This window comes from Periplaneta americana, chromosome 3 (genome assembly GCF_040183065.1).
Source record: "Periplaneta americana isolate PAMFEO1 chromosome 3, P.americana_PAMFEO1_priV1, whole genome shotgun sequence".
NCBI classification, from domain to species: domain Eukaryota; kingdom Metazoa; phylum Arthropoda; class Insecta; order Blattodea; family Blattidae; genus Periplaneta; species Periplaneta americana.
This window is the reverse complement of record NC_091119.1, coordinates 100,771,017-100,793,488: the sequence shown is the minus strand read 5'-3', so window position 1 is coordinate 100,793,488 and position 22,472 is coordinate 100,771,017. Positions and strand designations below refer to the sequence as shown.

Below are 22,472 nucleotides of genomic sequence, written 5' to 3'. Positions count from 1 at the left end.
TTTCCAATTCACTGTGGGGTAAAGCAAGGAGATGCACTATCACCTTTACTTTTTAACTTTGCTCTAGAGTATGCCATTAGGAAAGTTCAGGATAACAGAGAGGGTTTGGAATTGAACGGGTTACATTAGCTGCTTGTTTATGCGGATGACGTCAATATGTTAGGAGAAAATCCACAAACGATTAGGGAAAACATGGGAATTTTACTTGAAGCAAGTAAAGAGATAGGTTTGGAAGTAAATCCCGAAAAGACAAAGTATATGATTATGTCTCGTGACGAGAATATTGTACGAAATGGAAATATAAAAATTGGAAATTTATCTTTTGAAGAGGTGGAGTAGTTCAAATATCTTGGAGCAACAGTAACAAATATAAATGATACTCGAGAGGAAATTAAACACAGAATAAATATGGGAAATGCCTGTTATTATTCAGTTGAGAAGCTTTTATCATCCAGTCTGCTGTCAAAAAGTCTGTAAGTTAGAATTTATAAAACAGTTATATTACCGGTTGTTCTTTATGGTCGTGAAACTTGGACTCTCACTTTGAGAGAGGAACATAGGATAAGGGTATTTGAAAATAAGGTGCTTAGGAAAATATTTGGGGCTAAGAGGGATGAAGTTACAGGAGAATGGAGAAAGTTACACAACACACCTGACATAATTAGGAACATTAAATCCAGACGTTTGAGATGGGCAGGGCATGTAGCATGTAAGGGCGCATCCAGAAATGCATATAGAGTGTTAGTTGGGAGGCCAGAGGGAAAAAGACCTTTAGGGAGGCCGAGACGTAGTTGGGAGGATAATATTAAAATGGATTTGAGGGAGGTGGGATATGATGATAGAGAATGGATTAATCTTGCTCTGGATAGGGACCAATGGCAGGCTTATATGAGGGCGGCAATGAACCTCCGGGTTCCTTAAAAGCCAGTAAGTAAGTATTTATTTGTTAGTCCCGCGCCGTGGCGTTGTGGTATAAGGCATCTGCCTAGGAATGCGCGCTGGTTCGAATCCTCATGGGGGAAGAAATTTTCTCATGAAATGTCGGCCAGTGTATGGGACCGGTGCCCACCCAGCATCGTGATGCACTTGGGGAGCTATGATAGGTAACGAAATCCGGTTGCGAATGCCAGCTATAACGCCTGGGGGGATCATCGTGCTAACCACACGATACCGCCATTCTGGTTGGATGATCGTCCACCTCTGCTTCGGCATGTGGGCGTGAGGCCAGGAGCCGGCTGGTCGGTCTAGGCTCTTCACGGGCTGTAGCACCACGGATTTTATTTATTTTTTAACAGTCTTTACCGCACTACTTATTTACGCTGAATTCTTTTCCCTGGCACTTGTTCTAACTACTAAGGGACGACATACAATAGCGCATTGCCTCCTTTCTGGGACTATACGACAGAACGTTTTTTCTAAGACAGTACTTGCTACATCATTTGCATGCAGGCCAACAATGAAGCAACGCGGTTACAAAATATAGTGAATGGAGAAAAAAGTATTATTATTATTATTATTATTATTATTATTATTATTATTATTATTATTATCGTTATCATTTTCGCCATAATTATAGCTTTGTAATTATTGCATTCCTGATTAGTGGTGACTCATTTGAGGCAGGATGATATTTTGTATAGGCCTATACAATAACTACAATTTAGGTATCTTAATATACAGGGTTAGATGAAAGTCCCGCACCACCTAAATAACTACTGAAGCATACGGTCAGTGACATGAAACTTGGTATGCGAGGATAACCATATACTCAGAACTCAATAATGGTATTACCGTTCCGGTTTAATCGGAAGTAACTCCAACTCTCTTATTTCAAATGGAACACCCAATATATTATTTTATTTTTGAATATTACTCATTAAGAGATTTTCAAAAATTACCCACACTTGATACTTCTGTACAAATTCAGTGTTGCTAAGTCAAGAAAACATAAAAGAGTATCGAATATTAAAATAATAAATGCACTACCTAAATAACTTTTGAAGCTTACGGTTCAGTGATATGAAACTTGGTATGTGAGGATAATCATATACTAAGAACTCAATAATGGTACTACCGAATTTTTCTACTTCCGGTTTAACCGGATGTAACTCCAACTCTCCTATTTTAAATGGAACACCCAATATATATTTTTATTTTTGAATAGTGCTCATTAAGAGCTTTTCAAAAAGTGCCCACATTCGATACTTCAGTACAAATTCAGTGTTGCTAAGCAACTTCAATTTCAGTGCGACTAGCATTTGTAATGGTCATATTAAAATAAAGCTCAAGGACAGTCGCTCAAAGTTGCAGACATTAACTTAAAAACTGCGTTTTTTTCACATTCTCAACTATATTTTATACAAAGGACTGGAAAAATAAAAGAAGAAAATTTTACACATAGCCTATCAAAAAGCAATTCAATGATACTTTTGTCATATTGCTAACGTAATATGTAAACGTACGAAAGCCGACTGAAAATTACACTGTATTAATTCTAAAATATACGTTTCTCAAAATACAGGGTGTATCTATATATGTGTCCTATATTGATGTTCATGTACGAAAATGTGTTACTGCGAAATTCTGTCTGTATAATCATGTTGTCATTGTAGTATGTTATGCTTTGTGGAAATAAGAATTTTTCAATTTCTAAAATACCGGTATACGTCTCTCAGAATATCAGTCTTTATCTTAAAAATGGCTTACTGCGATTTTATATTACATATGTATTCTGTATATAAAATAAGAGTTAATATACTGTAATTAATATGATTTATTTGATAATTTCTCAAGTCATATAAAAAAAATGTATGACATAAGCAGGCGTACAGCGGTCAAGGGGTAAAAAATCTTGCAGCCAGAAACTTGCTAATGAGTGGACATAAAGTGATACTAGGTGTGTGTATAAGCAGTGTATGTTAAAAAGTGATGTTTATGGACGTTGTAAAAATAGTGTTGTTGAATGTATTGTAAAGTAATAGTAATATAATAAATTGAACTATTTAAGTAGTTTTGCAGACTTTTCCACTGCTCTGTACACTAAATACCCAAAGAATACAATCCCAATTATTTAACCGTTGGCTTTATTTTCTGTCTCTGTTTCTTTATATTTTAATTGTGTAGTGTAAAATAGATATTTTTCACTCTCTATAAACTTTCTAATTCGTTGGTTCACATCAACGAGTTGGTTAAAATACTTCGTTCCAGTACTAGTACAAGACTACCGTATAGGGAACTTTAAGTTTGGACACTTCGCGTCGGTACCTTTGATGTAGCATGACTGATTTCAATGACCTTCAAACCAGCTTGAGCATGAGATTCTGCTTTTTCCTTAGAGTTGGCGCTGACATTACACCAGCTAGCAGTCGACACAGTGGAAATAGAGCATATACAATTAATACATTTAAGTACATTATTTTCAGGATAACACAGAGGGTTTGGAATTGAACGGGTTACATCAGCTTCTTGTCTATGCGGATGACGTGAATATGTTAGGAGAAAATCCACAAACGATTAGGGGAAACACGGAAATTGTAGTTGAAGCAAGTAAAGCGATTGGGTTGGAAGTAAATCCCGAAAAGACTAAGTATATGATTATGTCTCGTGACCGAAATATAGTACGAAATGGAACTATAAAAATTGGAGATTTATCCTTCGAAGAGGTGGAAAAATTCAAATATCTTGGAGCAACAGTAACAAACATAAATGACACTCGGGAGGAAATTAAACGCAGAATAAATATGGGAAATGCCTGTTATTATTCGGTTGAGAAGCTTTTGTCATCTAGTCTTCTGTCAAAAAATCTGAAAGTTAGAATTTATAAAACAGTTATATTACCGGTTGTTCTGTAGGGTTGTGAAACTTGGACTCTCACTTTGAGAGAGGAACAGAGATTAAGGGTGTTTGAGAATAAGGTTCTTAGGAAAATATTTGGGGCTAAGAGGGATGAAGTTAGAGGAGAATGGAGAAAGTTACACAACACAGAGGTGCAAGCATTGTTATACTTCACCTGACATAATTAGGACCATAAAATCCAGACGTTTGAGATGGGCAGGACATGTAGCACGTATGGGTGAATCCAGAAAGGCATATAAAGTGTTAGTTGGGAGGCCGGAGGGCAAAAGACCTTTAGGGAGGCCGAGACGTAGATGGGAAGATAATATTAAAATGGATTTGAGGGAGGTAGGATATGATGGTAGAGACTGGATTAATCTTGCTCAGGATAGGGACCAATGGCGGGCTTATGTGAGGGCGGCAATGAACCTCCGGGTTCCTTAAAAGCCAGTAAGTAAGTACATTATGTACTCAAAGAAAATAAATTGGACTGATGAAATAATAAATCCGTAATTAACTGAAATGTCTAGACTCTACAGTTCATTTATAATGAGAGTTGAGACGTTGACCTCAACAACAATTAAAATATGTAATGATTTGATAGCGCTGAAAATGGAAAAACAAAACTCCTATGAGAAGTAAAACCATATAGCTACATATTGCATGCAAATATTAAACGAATTTGATACATAATTTTGTAATATATTACAGTATTTTATAATATAATTTTACTCTGGTCAACAGTATTTTACGCCAGACATAAAACTAACAAATTCTTACCTAATTTCGACTTGCTGAATTCAAAAATAACAATCAAAATGTTCCATCAGTTCGGGTTTTTTTGAGATGCACAATATAATTCATTTTATATGCATTCTATTTTAAAAAATCACCGTATTTCGTATGTAACTATTTTGTTTTACAAATATGACGACCCATTATGTGAAAACAATATTAGTATAAGTAGGCCACCATGTTAGAAGCACTTGTAGAAACGGAAATTATTTTATTGCCCTTTTACGAGTCTATTTGGAGGGGAGAGGAACAGGTTCGCAGTATGAATTCGCTTGAGTTTACCTGATTTTACTTGAGCTGTGCATTTCTGTTACTGTGAGCTTTAATGACATTACTGTAGTTTATATTTTGCAACAGGCCACCTTGAGAAATACGACTTTTAAAAGCGGAAATTCTTTTATTGGGAGGGGGAGACACAGATTCAATATATGAAACCGCTTCAGTTTACCGGATTTCCGTGGTGTTAGTATTCTTTGTTAAGACGTGTATTTCTTCAAAGTGTGCTTTAATGATAATATTCAAATTACGAATAGTTTATATGTGCGATTTGAAAGTTATAGCATTGCTTTTTGGAATGCAATTAGGCTAGCCTACACAAAATTTTGCTGTTTTCTGTGCGAATGGGACAGTCGCGCTCGAGATAAGCATTATAAAATAAAACGACAATCGCTAAACGACATTTCATACAAGTTGAGAGGATGCGAAGGCATTTCTTTCCCCTTCTACTAGCCCTGAGTCCGTGAGTAACTCTACGGTAGCTGTTACCTCTTATACATTTTAACTTTACACACAAGAAAATAAAATATTAAATAAGGTACTTAAGTGAATATAAAATACAGTGACACAGATGTTTGACAATTACATGTTTGAGTAGGCCTATATTTTAGTGTTGTTATTACAATATTTTCAACTAATAATTAATTAAATTAAGGAATGTCAGTTTGTATTATGAAGTCGGGGGCAGCGACACAGTGCAGATTGTCCCATTGTGTATGCTAGAGTACGAACTAGCTGTGAAGAAAACATTTATCTTCTTCTGTTAGTAGCTCTTTAATGTGCCAGTTGATAAAAACAACAACAAAATGAAATACAAACGCTTAGTATAGGCTTTCGAAATATAGATTACCGGTAAACATTTTCAATAATAAGAATTTTCACTATGTTCGAAGTCAATTAGTCGAACGTCAGTAAGATGTACAGTAGCATATTCCCCTTCACGGATGGTAAAGAGTGTGAGTAGAGGGGAAGGCCTATCAACCAAACTGAAATGGGTATTAGAGCCAGGGAAGAAATATATTATACATCAACTCCTTGTACCTCAAAGTAAAGTAATTTTTACTCCCTTCACACATTAAGTTAGGGTTAATAAAGAATTTTGTTAAAGGGATGAATCATAAAACTGAAGCATTTAAACGTATCCAGGAAAAATTTCCTGCTATTAGTGAGTCGAAAATAAAAGAGGGAGTTTTCAATGGACCACAAATTAGAGAAATAATGGACAATCACTTCGAATCTTTGGAAGGAAAAGAGAGAGCCGCCTGGAATGCATTCAAGGAGGTTATATTAAATTTTCTGGGTAACCGTAGTAGTGAGAACTATGAAGAACTAGTGCAAAATTTACTGTTGACGTATGAAACTATGGGTTGTAACATATGCCTGAAAATTCACATCTTTCACTCCCATCTTGACTTTTTTCCCGATAATTGTGACGATTTCAGTGATGAGCATGTTGAGAGCTTTCATCAAGAAATTTCAACTATGGGAAAAAGATATCAAGACAGTGGAGTACCAATATGCTAGAAAAGTATTGTTAATCTTTATCTCGTAATTTACCTGATGCCCGTATGAAAGAAAATGCAGAAAAAGAAATCTGTAATCTTCTGATTGTCATTATATAAGGCAATATTTTGAATAGATATAATTTCCAAAATTTCTCAAAAATCGTAACCGATAACTGCTTTTTATTGCATATTCGTATTCAGAAGGGTCAAATTATATAGAAAACATGTATCACATGCCCAGTGCGAAAAAAAAAAGTTAAAATTTGTTACGCAATGTTGTATGTAAAACATAATAGTACATTATGCAACGAGCCTATAATGATACTAATTAAGACGCGAGGATGTTTATGAAACGCGCGCAAGCGAGTTTCATAATTTTCATACGAGCGTCTTAATTATCATTATAGGCAAGTTTCATACGACTTTTTATGCTCGACCATATTTCTAACTTGAAATTATTCGTAAGTATTCATGTTATTTTATGTGAGTGTAATAGCCTACCTCATGAATTGTAAGATGTGCGCAGACGCGAAAGTATTGATTTTTTTTCCGGGAAACGAATATCGACGACCTTGATAATACAGAGTTGGGCAGATAAAGCCGGCCCGTGTTATGACATTGAGAGGTACTAATGATTTGAAACAAACTTAAAATGGAATGAAATGGAAATAAAATGCATTTACCTTCATAATAAATGTTGGAAGTGCCCTCCATCTGCATCTAGACACTTCTGTGCACGTTTTAACAGGTTCATGAAAACACTTGTCTATTCCATTTTCGCACCAAATCTTGAATGCTGCTTTTCGCTGGTACTGAGCGAAGCGGATATTTGTCTCTGAATAATTGTTGTGTTTCCTTAATAGAGCTGGTCTGTACGTACGCCTCCACAATGAATATTCGCTCTGGTATTGAATAAGTCATGCTTATTTAAAGAACAACTCTTTACATGTGTTTAGAACGTCTGACTTTTAAACAGCAAACGGAAGAGGTTATAAGCAACAATGGCGCAACAACGACACAAAATACGCGGAAGATACAGTATAGCCAACATAATTACATTTTCAAGAAAAAAGAAAGAAAAGAAATCAATACCCTACATAATTTATTTTCCAAATCATATGGCATGAGATGGGGCCGGTTTTATCTGCCCAACTCTGTAGTAAGATAAATATTAGTCTTGATATAACCTTAAAATTGAATTCGACATCGAAAAACGAGATGACAAATTGAATTTATTTGAATATTATTTACAATTAACGCTAATTATTATAGTAACAGAACATAACCTTCTGCGACAGTATTGGATTTCCAGCCTCCGTGACCTTTCGATAGTTGTCTTTCGATTGCATATCCGAGAATAATCGAAAACCTGAACTTTAATGAATAGGTGTACTTTAATGACATGCATTAAAGGACGCTACCAGGTGTATAATTACTACATTTCGGCATGGTCGAGCATAAACATTATTAAGTTATAACAGTTAGGTTATCATTGAGAAATAAGGAAAAGCTGTGAACTTGAATTTCTTCAAAGCAAAGCCTTTATTGGATTATGCAACAAGGTAGGCGATGTTTGGATCCTGTGTCTCAACTCCTACATTCAATTATCGAGGAACTTTTGGCTGTGCTCGATTACACTAACATCTAGCGCTTGAAAGTGGAACTAACGCCGACGGAGCTAGAGCTGGAGACGGAGCGAGTAGAACTGTTGACTAACTCTGTTCTAGCGATTTAGGGCCTGTACTACGACTCTCGGATAAAGTTCTAGTTTAAACTTATCCGGCAGATGGCATATTTATCCGGAAGTTGGGTTGTAATTGCGTACTACGACTTTTGGTTATGTGCAATCTGGAGGCTAAACTTCCAGATTAGCAATCCGGGAGGCAGAGTAGCAGATTGGCGTTATCCGGAGGTTGGAACTCGGTGTTGAAATCAAGATGGCTGCACGTTGTACAGCTGGTGATTTGAAGGATCAATTTAATTTTGATACTGATTCTGATGATAAGTTCTGGAGCAGATGCTTCGTTATATCAGAACAGCAAAACGAATTAGGCCCCGTCCAAATAATTTTGAAGAATGGGATGACGAGAAATTTTTTAGACAGTTTCGAATAACGATACCTACTACATGAAATCAATTATCAACTGAAACAAGACACAGCTCGTAAGTACACAGTTAATAATAAGCTACACTATTTCGGTAGGTATTACATCAATATTTTGTATATAATAACACTATAATAATTACTTTGAAGTACAGTAACCTGTAATACAGTAGAAGTGAGGTTAGAATGTTGCTTCATACAGGTGTTCTGTTGCCCTTACAAGGTATGAAGGTGATTGATATAATAATATAGGGTAACTTACAATAATAACAGTTTCAAAATACTTTTATATAAAAAATAATAACAGTATATAATATATCAAAATCCTTTATATGGTAAACTACCATTTCTTCACAATTGCGTTACCACATTACGATACAAATGTATTCACATATTTGGGTTCTAGTCAAGTCATATGTACCATAAACGAAAGAAAAATTGAGTGCCGACACCAATTTCCCAAATAAAGGTGGAAAGTTGCTGTGAAAGTGGAGTGCGGTGGAGAGGTACGGGTAGGCGGGATCGTTCTATCGAGATAGAAGAGTAGGCGGCAGGGAAGGGCAACACATTCATTTCATTACTGTGTTTTCTTACTAATTAAAGGGAAAAGACAAGTTTTCGTAAGATCGAGTTAGTGACAGGTTAGTATGATTTGCATATATTTACAGTTGTCTAAAAAAAAATGTCAAAACTACATCCAAACCTCTCTCTTCCAGGCTATCCTGTAGGGAGTCCTTGCCTTCTTTTGGTAACGCTATTGTAAAGATTTACCGGTAAAGTTGTAACCAAATCTCATTGTTTATACATTTTTCCAGAAATAATGCCTTACCTCCAATGGACCAACTACTACTGGTATTGAGATTCTATGCCACTGGGAGAACATTGACAACAGTAGGAGATTTTTGTGGGGTCCACGAAGTTACAGCAGGAACTGTTGTCAATCGAGCTAGTGCTGCATTTGCTGCTTGGTTTAATTGAAGTGATGACTTTTAATGCTTCATTGGGAGTAGTTTTATTTGCTCCAGTAATTAAGTGCAAGGCTTATTTCCCCCCCCCCCAAGGGATTCTGTCTCTTTTTGATGCTGTTACGAATACTTCTGAATAGTATTTTAATACAGGTTTTATGTATATATTATAGGTCTTGATTAAAGTTTTCCTAGAACTGTTTCATTTTGTGTCTGCTAGTTGTTTAGTCAACTCTCCGAAGATAGATTGGAATACCAATAAGGCATCACTCATGAGTAGACATCGGATTTTTAGGCACTAAAAATTGCAGTTTTAGGCGCCTAAAATAAGCTCAAAATTTGTAAAATTAGGCTCTATTTTAATGAAAATAGGCATTTTAGGCACATCAAGGTATCATACTTATTTCTTTCACTGAAATTTTTAGTTATACACTAAAATACGCACAAAAAAGTATGTTTAAACATTAAAAAAGAATACTATATTGTATTTATAAACAGAGCTGCACAAATTTAATATATTGAAACTAATGAAATAATGATTATTGATATCAAGATTACTCATTTTAAGTTATTGAAATTCAGTTCCATGCTCAGACTTTATTATAATTATCTGCACAGTACACCACCAGAATTTTTTCTAAATTCTCCACAGTTAACCTTTGCCTTTTGTCACTGAGAATCATTTTGAAAGCAGAAAAACTTATTTCAACCGAAACTGATGTGAGAGGCGCAAATTTTAAATTAGGTACAATAGAAACATCAATACTTACTGGAACATTTACACTTTCCCCCGATATCACTCTTGATACTTTTTCCAACAATGAAAATCCTACATTCTTATTTAATACGTTGTCCCACTTATTTTTAACTTTTTTCCCAGTTTCGCCCAAAGCAGAATGTATGTTCACTTGAGCTTCCTTTACTATTGCTATTTGGCTACAAAGAGATTGTTTTTCACTTTCTAATTGTTCAATGCTTGCAGGTATGAAAGAAAAGTTTGATGTTATGTAGGCAATATCGTTTTTCACTCGTGAGTCATTCAGATAATCTTTCACTGCTTTCACACACGCTTTCATGCAGAAGAAGCTAAATTAGTAGCGTGAAAAGCTGCCAGCTAAGCAATTAGAATATAAGAATATCATCCCGGCAATTGCTATCAAAGTTGTAAGGAAGAACTGAATATTATGAGTACATACGTTTGACTGGAGAATTCAAAAGGTTAAAGTGTAGTGGTCTTAAAAAGAATTATACCTCAGGATAGCTCAGTCAATGTATAAATATTATAGGCCTACTCATTAAAATTAATAGAATTTATATATTTCAACTATTGTTACATACCTGTTTGCTACAAATCTTGCAGAATATTATTTTTCCATCATAAGTGAATTCTGAATATTCTGTTAGCCATTGCCGGATCAATGTAGATTTTGCACTTATATTTTTCGGCATTATCGCGTTAAACTTCACAGGAAAACGCCCTACCGCTCAAAACTTCTCAACACAAATAAGGTGAGGGAAAGAGCAACTGTTAACGAGCATTCAAATGAACCGTTGTTATTGAGATTCAATTGGACAAAAATACAAAGTTCCACTTATTGTTGCATTTCCTGGTAGTGTTAACACTAGGAGGGCCTTTCTTTTAAATATTTTGTAATGGTTTACCCTATTAATTCGCAGTTTTACGACTTTTCATAAATATTTCAAAAACACTCTTTCTCCAAAAATTGTGATTTTATGACACTCTGAAGGGCAGTACAGCTAATCGGTTTCAGACCGAAAACAGTCATTTTTATAGTATAGAATATCTCTGAATCAGTAGCAGCACATGTTGTGATTGTTGCCTGCTTCAAAACTAAGGTTGGTTCTTTGTCGGCATTTATGCCTCCAAACATGTTAAATTCGGTGAAATCTATTGCGAGTGTCGTGAGATTCAAAACATTTTGTTTCCTTTATCAATGGTTTCATGGCCGGTGTGAAGCAAACTTTCCACTTTTTAAATGCCTTAAATTTCGCAGTGAATGCATGTATAAATTATAAAAAGTAAGAGTAAAATGCGAAACTTTACAGTGAGTTAGGCATTTTTAGGCGAATATTAACAAATTAGGCTCTAATAACCGTTTTAGGGCATTTTAGAGCACTATAAAACTCTTTGAATACCTTTCAATTTCCATGAAACACAAATATTAATAATTATTTTTACTTTTCTCCTAAAGAAACAAAATAGGCATTTGCCCTAGAATCCGATGTCTGCTCATGAGACAACTGTCAGGAGATAATGTGGTAGGGTGGCAAGTTCCCTTCTCCTTCCTTGCATATATCGCTCACCAGAAGGAGTAGGCCTAACATATTTCATTAATCAGACTTAAGATATGCTTGCTATATACAGTATTATTATTATTTAACAAACTGTAACAGTTTATTAAATTTTAGACGTGACAGTTTTTCTTCATTTCCTGAAAGTTTTGGAATTGGCATTTATGTTTTGCAAGGGAGCTGTTTCATTCACGCTAGGCCTAGTGATTCATGTATGCAAACATATTCATATCGTTACTTTTTATATATATTTTATTGCTTGGATCCCTCACAGTGATGTCTTAACAGGCTAAGATGATTCAAACACAAAGGTTTGATAAATACATTTTAAAAATTATGACCAGGTACACTGTAGGCTATTTAAAACAATAAAAATGCACTGTATCTGCAATTCAAATTTATTTTACATAAGCAAAATATGGTAAAACAACATTTTTCAAGAGGCACATTAATTGAAGCGTCGGCTGGAACAACATTATAAATTATATTTGGTAAAATTTACAGGAGCTGCAAAAATGTGTATATGCGTACAACTTTGTTCTTATGAGGGTAGCAAACTTTTGAGTGGACAAATTTCACGTACTGCATTGATGGACAGTTGCAAGCCAAGGAGTATAGCAAGGTAACATGACATACAACATTATTACACGGAAACACACCGAATGAAAATTTTGTAACTTACAATGTTGTTCCAGCTGACGCTTCAATTGTATTCAGGTACTCTGTGAATGTGTACTTAAAACAAGAGAGATGCACTATAGCTGCAATTAAATTTAAAATTTATTTATTTATTTTGTGTGAACAAAACACGACATTTTTCAGGAGACACAATAAGCATAATCATGTATTACATCCACTGTCTCATTATATATGCTATGGTACATGTCATATTTACAAATTAATAATATACAGGCTAATACATAAGAGTACATAGTAACTGTAATTAAACACAACACAAATACATATGCAAATACACAAAACTTGGAAAACTGTGGCAGAGCCAACTTCAGCTATAAGCCCCATATGTTAGAGATCTGCACGGGCCATAATTCTTAGGCCCGGCCCATCTCGGCCTGATCTGAACCAGACCCGAACCCAACCAGAAACCTTAGATTAGTTAATAATTATCACCTGACTCGAACCTAATCCTGAAGACTAGCAGATAAAGCAGAGGCCAGAGACCACAGGGATCAAGAACAGCTGCAAGAGATTATCACTCCATTAGAAGGATGAGAAGAAGTAATCTCCCAGTCATCCAGGTCAAACAAATCTGGTCAACAAAATTAAACATATATTTTGTTAAAACATAAAGAATGGGTGATTTTTGTAGCATTTACTTTCTGCCACTAATTGAAGATGTCCTTGTAGATGGACCACCCATTAAAGAGGAGGAAAAAGTAATGTAAAAACTCCAAATGTTACTTTTGATATTCCAAACCCCATCTCTTTCCAAACATGAGGACATGACTTACTTTTATTTCAAATCATTCTTTGTTATAATGTTAGCATCCAACTTTCAACTAATGTATTTTTTAAAGAAATCACTGTAATAGTACTGAAGTTCATGAATTTCTAACATCTCAAGTAAAAGTAAGTCAACATTAAACTTACAGTTCACAGATGGAGAAAGATTTTTCAATGTGGCTAATGCATTCCTCAGGGGCTTGCTTTTTCTTTCTTTCTTTTTTTTTTTTTAAGCATCCTTGGGGTGTAACTCGATCAGCTATTATCCCATTATCAGCTGAAATATTTAAGAGAGGGATATATGCTTATATTCAGATCTTTCTGAGTTTAGCCTACACTACCTACACTGAATAAACCAGTAATTTCACTTAAAACTTACTTTCATTACACTGTGTAAATACCCGTACAGTGGAAGACCTTCACCTGCTGCACCAGCTGACTCTGTAATATTTTAAGAGTGGAATTAATTCATAAGATATTTAATTCTGGAGAAAGATGATGTTTTATCATAAATGTGTGGACACTTCAAAGTCAGCAGCTGTAACAGTATTGTATTTTCTAACGTGCTATTAATCCAAACTCATTTTTAACAATAAGAAAGTGAAGCTGCAATAAAAAAGAGAGAGAGAAAACCAAGCAAATAGTTCTATTGTAAATAGAGTGTAGTCAGTTTCTGTTTTACCTTATGAAAAGATATTGTTCAGTTTTTCTGTACACAAAAAATCATTCACAAGTTTCAAAATGAGAATCCTCACGGTAAAATTGAAATATAACTTAACATAATGTGGCCTAATCTAATTACAAACCCATTACAGAGAAATCTCAAAATAAATTCTTCAGTTTAGTGTACTTTCTATTTTTAGGCCTACATTTATAAATTTCAAATTCCCACTCAAATCCCACATAATATTATAATACAATGATGTTTAGTTTTTATGACATCCATTTCTTGTGACCATTTCATCATTACGTACAATTTATATTTTAACATTTTTTTTTTTTTTAACTTTTGCATCTAATTTATCTACTGCTTGCTGCAGATTTCATATAGTATGTGTGTTAGTTTTATTTTCAACATGTTGGCTGAAAATGTGTTTACATGTTACAGCTATTTCAGATTGGAAAAGGATCATACGTAGAATGTGAAAGAATGTTTTGTAGTATAAATCAAATTACCTGGAGATATTGTTGGGATGTCCAGTTTCACTTCAAAAACTAAAGAATTGCACTGTGAACCTGAATGGTAATAATAGAAATAATAGTATTATAAAGTAATAACGACATTAAATTAAATTTGTATAACAATTTTCAAGAATCTAATATTTTCTTTTATCTCTAAAGCTCATCATCTCTTCTTCTGACTCTTAATTCCTTACACACTAACCTCATTCGTGTTATTAGCTGCACTGGTATCAGTGGAACTTGGTTTAGTTACTACTTCGGCTGTAACAAAAGTAAGTAAATAAATGAGTGAATGAATGAATAAATAAATAAATAAAAAGAATTCAAACTTGTGTTATACAATTTCCTCTGCTTATTATGTAATAATTGTATAAATTAACATATAAGTGAACTTATGCATTGAATATTAATAAAAATAACTGAGAAATCACTCAATTGATAGGAGAATTAAATCACTTACCTTGGCTAAGTTTGGATTTGGTTTTGCTTCAGTTGGAGGGGCTCCAATTGTTTGTAGCCTGCATTGTCTCTCTGCAGCAGCAATTTTCTTTGTGTTCTTTTCCAAGAATTCAAATTTGCTTCTCAGCTGTTTTCAGGTCCTTGTATTTGTGCTGATGTTACTATATTCTTCCCATGCTTCATTCTATATTACTAAAAAGGAAGTAAAACTAGGTTAATTCCATATGCAACCTACAACATTAGAAGATATACTGTAATTCTCTTTTTCCCTTATCTAAGTTTCTATACTTAAATAAGCAAGAGCTTTTAATGGACGATTGTCAGTACAATATCAAACATGACTATACTGTACATAGAAACTTTGGAAAAAACTGAATATCTTCTGTTTCTGTGTTATTTTACGAGGTGTTGAATGTGCATTACAGTGAGTGATTATAGTCGAACTGGTAGCAGCAACAGATATTGCATTTTAGTGGAAACGTCTCTCCACATCATGCTGTTCTTTTAAAAAATAATGTTAGGCCCTATCTGTGATCGAATGGTATTATAGGCCTAATACAAAATATCCGCCCATTTACTAACAGTAAAATACGTAGGCCTAACATACTGAAATATTGGTAATTTGCTAGGAACAGTGTACCTTGCTGTACTAATGTTGGTTAGAAATCCCAGGCCAAAAACAGCATTCATTATTATCAGTATCAGTGAACGTTTCTTTTTAAACGAGTTACTATGCCTTCGACCCATGATTTGAAGCCGTGAGTACATTATTTCTAAAAAAAATTACCGAAATAGGCCCTATTCACTAATAATGTAGGCTATACAACAAACTGAAAGCACACTTAATATTAATTACAATACAAAAATAATTGCCACCTACACTTCTTGTGCAGTTACACATGAATAAAACAATGATTATGGAGAAAAACGCACTTTTGCTGGAACCCGCACCCGTCCTCTTTAGGCCTACTAATTAAAACCAAAATATTATCATATTGTAGGAATTATTACTATTCGAAAAGAAACATAACCTTTAAAATCTTACCTTTTGCTTCCATGTAAAGTTTCTTCATACAGTATGTGTAAGTTTCTGTTCTTCACTCTGTTATTTTCTTGGCTGGAGCTTCAGCATTATAATAAATAATAACAATAATGCTTACAATAAAACCTCAAAATAAATAGTACCATATAAACACGGAACATTAACATGAAATACGCGGGGAAAGGTATACCAACGCAATAAATTTCACTACATTTTCAGTAACTTCATTGCCAACGTAATAAAAATGTTACTATATCATCCGGATAACAATCCTGCAGTTAAAATCCGCTGGTAGTACAGAACAAAATATTTAACTTCCAGATTGCTAAACTGGAGTATACGAATCTGGAGCTTTAACAGGCGATCGTAGTACAGGCCCTTAATGTGTTATGCTAAAAGCAGTGGCGGCTCGCGAACTTAATAAACTAGCGTGCTACAAAAATAATTATTATTGACTTACCCATCAAAGGCGAAAGTTAAACTCCGTTCTCCGGCTTTCTTTGCTGGCAAACTTTTCTATCACTTTGGTATTGAAATCTCCCATTTAATAGGTTTTTTCTCTATTGAAAGCATAGAAAGAGCTGTTAACCGTTCTTGGTGCATAGAATTTCTGACAAAAGTTTTAATCCTGTTTAAAGTTGAAAAACATCTTTCGGGTTCGGCTGTTTTCATGGGTATTTTCACTATTATTTTAAGGAGGTTTGTGATTTCGCTAAATGTATTCTGAAGATTGCTACTATAAATAAGCTGAAGAAGAGGGACGGCGCCATCAATATTCTTAAAGTCTGGTCTTTCATACAGCACAGAGAGTTCGGTGTGTAGTATTTCCTTGTTTAACATAGGGTAGTTCTCTACTGCCAGATTAAGGATATTTTGAGGAAATTTCCTAGAAAATTCTTCGAAGTTCGCAGAATCCAGAAGTTTTGCTGCATTAAGATGACTTGTTTTCTCAAAACGATCGCGTGTTTCTGTAGTAATGCGATCACAGACTTCCTTTGCATCCGGTACACGGCATGATTCAATTCGTCGACGCTTGCTTTCACTATCCGTTTTTCCCGTCATGATGTCATTCACTTCATTTCGAACATGTTCAACTGCAGTGATAAAATTTTTTACATTATGTTTTACGTTTAAGGTGTCGATTTGCCTAGACTGAATTTGGTTGTAGAGAATATCGACATGGTACATAACTTTATGGAAGAACTTCAACCAGAACATAAATTCACTATCTTCTAAATTACGGCGAAGAGCTTAGGCTTCATGAACTGTGTTCTTGGAGTAGGATTTTTCTAGCTCAGAAAAACACTCTTTCAATGGTTCCAAATTCTCATACACAGAATTGACGGTTCTCGACTTGAAATTCCACATAGTAGCCGAACTACCTCATGCGTCGCGATGTCACATTTTCTAATGCAGCTACACGTTGTGGCGACCATGAGAAAAAAGCTGGGAATGCAGAGAGATTGCAAAAAAATATTCTTGCCGACTGGTTTTGTGACGCAGCTCTTTCCATTATCAAGTTGGATTGGTGAGCGTAACAGTAGACATAATGTGCCAAAGGAAAATGTTCTTTTATTTTGGACTGTACCCCATTAACTAAACCCCGCATAACTGATGCTCCATCATCTGTCTGAGCAATTATTTTATTACGGGCGGCATCGGTGTCAAAAACTTCTAATTCCTTAAGGATGCATTCAGAAATTTCTGTGGCTCCTTGGCCTTCAGGATTGAAAAAACCCAAAATCGCTAGTATACTTTTCCTTCGAGTTCCTATCTGAACACTAAAACTGTTTGTAAATGCTCAGAAACGTCTGTAGTGTCATCTGCCATGAGGGCTATGAAGTCAGATTGATGCAGTTCTTTCTTGATTTTGTCATGACACACTCTAACATGCATTCCAACAGCTCGTTCTGAATAATTTTAGAGGTGCCTTTGGATACGGTACTGTTCCTTCACAGCACTGTCAATGCTACCGACTAAGTCAACAAGACCACGAAATATTCCCGGATTTTCGGAACTTTCTGTTTCATCGTGGCCGCGCAATGCCAGTTCAAAAACACCACAGAACTTTATGCAATCTATAATTCTAGATAAAATATATCTATTTCTTTCTACAGGGTGCGTCAGAAAGAACGGATGGATTTCACATGGCAAGAAAATTGTAAAGATTCATCAAATCAAAAATTTATTGTTATCAACATATTCACCAATACATGCAGTTTATTTATGGAAAACAACATCATCCATATGATGTCCTTGGCTTTCAATACAGGCATCGAGGCGTTTTCTGATGTTCGCCATCACTTTCACAGTCATAGCTGGTGCAATTGCCACGATTTCTTCACGAATCGCTGTCTTCAGTTCGTCCAGTGTATGTGATCGATGTTTACAAACTTACGCCTTCAAATGGTCCCAAAGAAAGAAGTCGCAGGGCGCGAGATCTTACCGTAGCCTCGGACAATCTCAGTGCAATAGAATTTCGTCCGGGTGATTTCTTCTTTAATGTTGAACCTGTGATATGAAATGATGCCACCCACCGCAAAATTGTATTCAGAGTTGGAATCCTAGCGTGAAATCCGATGTCGAAATGAGTCCTGAGTGGCGATCACAGACTCTTCATTTTTCAAAAATGTATCTACGATGAAAGCACGTTGTACACCAGACCAACACCATATTCTCAACTGAAACTGCATTCTATGGCTGACCCAACAGTCGTGGTCCCCCTCACTATATCTCTCTCCTCGTTGCGTATCGATAGTTTGAAATCCATATGTTCTTTCTGACGCACCCTTTACTTGTTGATTATGCTTCTCTATGGATTCCTGGTATGCGCGACTAAGCCTAACTGCAATGTTGACTCTGCCTAGGGCACTGAGATCGACGGCATTATTAATGTGCTTCTTACTCTGTGAATGTTTCTTAGCATATTCATACAAGTGTCCAAGATCCTTCACGCCACCCCTCGACCAGGAATTAGTACTCCCAAACAGTAAGCAAGGGAAACAAAATAAAGCGGTTCGAATTTCACATCCACACAACCATTCATATCGTTCGTATATTTCTCTTTTAAATTGTCTATTATAAGAACGAGATTTACTATCGCTTGCTGAACAATGGTTAAGTAAGGCGTGGGTCTACCTAAATTCTTAATTTCAACCCTCTCCTCTAACGTTCTAGAAGAGAACGGTTTCTTTAATGAAGAATCAACGGAATACTTACAAACTTACTTACAAATGGCTTTTAAGGAACCCGAAGGTTCATTGCCGCCCTCACATAAGCCCGCCAGCGGTCCCTATCCTGTGCAAGATTAATCCAGTCTCTATCATCATACCCCACCTCCCTCAAATCCATTTTAATATTATCCTCCCATCTATTCATGTCAAATATTCGCACGTCGAGCAGCTCTCACTAATGCTTTTACACAGATTTAATATTTCACATTACACATTCACTAATTTACCAGATTGTTCTGTAACAGTCACTATTTACAATAACGAAATCACACTGTTTTCCAACACCTGCTGTACTAGGAGCGCTTTCAGAATAAGAAGGCATATAAGGCGGAGCTAGTTGACGCCGGTCTATGTCGACTAGCCAATGCTAGTGAGGCGGTGTTGCCGAGTTAAATCGTCGCGAAGCCTCGCTGAAGTGTCGCGTATTTCTTTCTTTCTTGCGCACACAATAGTTATACCCAGGATTGTATTTTAAGCTGTATCATTCGATAGAGCTTCGAAATCTGAATCTGACGGTACAAGAACGGAATTCGTACGTCACCTGGTTCGCATGTTATCGCTTAAACTGGTAATATGCTGTGAAGTCTCTCCCTGTAAACAGAGATCGATTTGTTTCTTTTCAAATTCAGACATGGACTATTTCCTGTGCGTACTGAAGAGCCTTTATTGAACAATAATAATTACATATAGTAGCAATGTCTCTTGAAAGGATTCAAGTGGATCTAGTGTTTCGTATGTTACACGCAAAAGGAAAATTCTACACTCACAGTCGAAGGTAGGCTATGGTAGAATTTATACTTCCCACCGTAATATTACACACAGCGTAAGAAGAAATATCGCAAAAAGTATGAGGTAATTGGTTGATATTGTAAAGATCAACACCCTCCTCCCTTTTTCAATTATTAATTATAAGAAAGAGTATTGACAAGCTCCCTTAAGAACAATGGAACCTTTTAAGATGAAACAATAATTAATTACATTTCCAGTGGCACAACTATGGGGGTGGTGAGAGGGTACGATTTACCCCCCAAAAAATTAGAGATGTAAATAATACAATTTTTACATTCCTAAAATATTAGAAAGCTTTATAGTGTAGTTTTTACCTTTCTTTGGCCAAAATTTAAAGTTTATAATTTTTATTTTATTTTAATGACATAGAAATTTTTTTTTATTTTATTGGGTTATTTTACGACGCTCTATCAACATCTAGGTTATTTAGCATCTGAATGAAATGAAGGTGATAATGCCGGTGAAATGAGTCCGGGGTCCAGCACCGAAAGTTACCCAGCATTTGCTCGTATTGGGTTGAGGGAAAACTCCGGAAAAAACCTCAACCAGATAACTTGCCCCGACCGGGATTCGAACCCGGGCCACCTGGTTTCGCGGCCAGACGCGTTGGCCGTTACTGGACATAGAAGAACTTGAAAGTCATTTTACTATAGTAACAAAAATAACAAAATTCGAACTATTGCATTGAGGCGATGGCACGAAGTTAATGTTCTTTTTGTCTGTTCAATACATCACAACAATGAATTGGACGGAGTTACGCAATAAGAGACTAAGCGACAGACACCTGTTTTCGAAATATTGACCATTAAAGTAAATATGGTTATTTATTAAACATTTTACACAAGAACTATTGTAACAGTCATACTATTAAAAAATAGCACAAATAATAATAAGAAAAAGCTAACCGATTTTTAATATCAGACCAGCAGCTGAGTTTTTATAAGTGCTAGGTTTTGGTTTTTTCTATTTATCGATCGAAGCATTATTAATATTCAGCTGTTGCTATGAAGCGGTCTGTCGCTAAATTATTTCAAGATCACAACAAAAACGACAAATGGAAGAGAACGGTAAAAACATACAGTAATATGTTTACTGTATATATTCTGTGTAATCTTCACTTTGTTCTTATCAGAAGTGGACACTTTGTAATTGATTACACGATTACAGTCACAATTACTAAAACTATTATTTATCAGAAGTGCCAAGGAGGTAAAAATATGAGGTAAAAATCATGTTTTAAATTTATTTTTCTTTATTGTTTACTATAAACTTTATAAACATAGCATTATAAATCCCCTCCCATCACAATGATGGAAAGAATTGTCATGAAAATTGCACATGACAGAATTCTTACATCTCCCCCCAAACAAACTACGTTGTTGCGCCACTGCACATTTCACTTATAAAATATATATTGCCATGCTAGGGCCGAGGAGATTTTATAATTCCAAAATTCAATTGGCATATTAAAAACTTTGAGTTACGATGCATTTATTTTATTCTATACAGTGTACACTTTTACTTAATAGGCTATAGAATGTTTACCGTCAATATTTCCAATACGGTATTATTGGGTTGCGGTTTTAAATTCACTTGTTTACATACTGCATTATACTTATATTGCCATAGACCACAGTGATAAACTATAGAACCATGGACCTCTAGGTAGGTGTAAGCTAGAAATTAAATTAAATTAAACTAGATAGGTAGGCCTATGCTTAATTTTAACAGAAACGAGGTAAAGAATCCTCATTTTCAACATGAGTAATAAATTACGTATTTAAAGGTATGCTTACATAGTCCGCCCTTACAAAAATACGCTTACTGTAACGTTCTGTTTCCTTTCGGAGAAATGAAGAGTAAATTCATGACTGCTGTGCAAGGAAGTTTGGACATTTGAATGCACTTTCTCGCTTACAGTTTTTCAGGCGAGAATATCCACATGCCAGGCAGTGCAATACAATCTTCATTTTTTCTCTCTCATTACGAGCAACAAAGTACACTACGTTTTTACATATCTGTCGCTTTATTTCGCAAGCTTGTGATTCCAAGATCCACCGATTTTTAAAGAGACTAAATAATGAAAATTGGAATAAAAATGACTTTAGTAAGAGTATTTAAACATAAGACACAATGATGGAAACAAGACTCTCCCTCCGCTAGCGGATATTTTCCGTCCTTGTCACACGTATCTGCTGACTCTGTCTTTCACATGTGCCAACGCTGTACAGCAGCGAGCACTGTATTGGCTTAGTCCATATGCGTTCTTATTCTGAAACCGCTTATAACACCACTAACCGCGCTACTCTTCAAAGAGCACGCCAGAGTTCGGTTCTCACATGTAGCAGCAGTTGGCTGGGGGTTAAAGACGTGAGGGGAAACGCAATGTTAAAACAGCATTCTCCACGTGCTCAGTTTTAGTTAGCACGTAGTTAGTTACTAGCTATGTGTGCAGAATGCGCTAATGTGCAGCCGAACAACATCACAGTGTATAAAATGCAAACTTGCAGG

The 22,472-nt window shown here is 35.5% G+C and overlaps 2 long non-coding RNA genes across 4 annotated transcripts; one reads left to right on the top strand and one right to left on the bottom strand.

Annotated features, from left to right (window-relative positions):
- Positions 1-8,145: 8,145 nt before the first annotated feature.
- LOC138696331 (uncharacterized) lies at positions 8,146-9,684 on the top strand. Its single transcript, XR_011331328.1, has 2 exons — positions 8,146-8,573; positions 9,330-9,684. It is a non-coding gene; the product is annotated as an uncharacterized lncRNA (long non-coding RNA).
- A 2,192-nt stretch (positions 9,685-11,876) lies between these two features.
- Positions 11,877-16,296, bottom strand: LOC138696330 (uncharacterized). Of its 3 annotated transcripts, XR_011331327.1 has the most exons (7): positions 15,943-16,296; positions 14,899-15,089; positions 14,641-14,699; positions 14,433-14,492; positions 13,636-13,697; positions 13,404-13,533; positions 11,877-13,062 (listed from the first exon to the last, which is right to left on the bottom strand). It is a non-coding gene; the product is annotated as an uncharacterized lncRNA (long non-coding RNA). The 3 variants fall into 3 exon arrangements; XR_011331326.1 differs by having other exon boundaries at positions 13,404-13,697; positions 15,778-16,296; XR_011331325.1 differs by having other exon boundaries at positions 13,404-13,697.
- Positions 16,297-22,472: the final 6,176 nt, after the last annotated feature.